Genomic DNA, 1,084 nt, shown 5'->3' with positions numbered 1-1,084 from the left:
AATCTGTTTGTTTTCTTGGCAGTCCATGGTACATTCAATACTTTTCTCCAGCACCACAGCTCAAAGGCGTCAATTCTCCTTCTGTCCTCCCTAGTCATTGTCCAACTCTCTGATGCATAACAAGTGATTGCAAAGACCATGGCCGGTATCAGGCGCACCTTTGTCTCCAAAGAGACACCGTTGCTCTTGAGTACTTTAGAGAGGTCCCTAATAGCAGACTTTCCCATTGCAATACGTTTTTTTATTTCTTGGCTGCTGGTGCCAAGAGTGTTTTCAAATAAATATAATCAAGTGTTTTGGGATTCCCATTCTCCTGAAGGTCAGCCACAATTTGTTGTGATCCGCGCAAATGCCTTTGCTCATTCAATGAAATACAGACGTTTCTCTGACACTCTTTGCTTTCTGCCAAGATCCATCTGACATTGGCAATAATGTCTCTAGTGCCATGACCTCTTTTAAACCCAGTTGTATTTTTGATAGTTATCTGTCAATGTATTGTTCCAGACATTTCTGGATAATCTTCAGCAGGATTTTGCTAATGTGTGATATGAGTTATATTGTTCGATAATTTTCACACTGTGTTAGGTTGTCTTTTTTTAGAATGGAACTAAATGTGGATCTCTTCTGTTGGCCCCCAGATTTCTGGGCACAATTTGGTGAGCCCTTCCAGGACAGCATCTGTTTGTTAAAATACATAAATAGGTATGCCATCAATTCCTGAGGCTTTACTGTTTTGCAAAGTCCTTCAGAACAGCCTGAACTTCCTCCTTCATCACCATAGCCTCCTGATCATACGTTGTTTCTTGAATTCTGTGCCAGCCATTTCTTTTTGGTACAATGACTCTATACTCCTTCCATCTTCTTTTAATGCTTCCTGAATCATTCAATATTCTGCCCTTAGCATCCTTAAGCATTGCAACTTGCAGCTTAAAGTTGTTCTTTAGTTTCTTCAGCTTAAGTAATGCTGAGTGTGCTTGGCCCTTTTGATTTTCCAACTAAAGCTCCCTGCACATTTCATTGCAATACTTTACTTAGTCTTCCTGAGCTGCCCTTGGAAATCTTCTACTCAGCTTCTTAACTTCTT

Source organism: Elephantulus edwardii, unplaced genomic scaffold (genome assembly GCF_000299155.1).
Source record: "Elephantulus edwardii isolate Elephantulus edwardi_28Jun2011 unplaced genomic scaffold, EleEdw1.0 scaffold00014, whole genome shotgun sequence".
Lineage (NCBI taxonomy): Eukaryota > Metazoa > Chordata > Mammalia > Macroscelidea > Macroscelididae > Elephantulus > Elephantulus edwardii.
The sequence above is the reverse complement of the archived record's forward strand: the minus strand, read 5'-3'. Positions refer to the sequence as shown.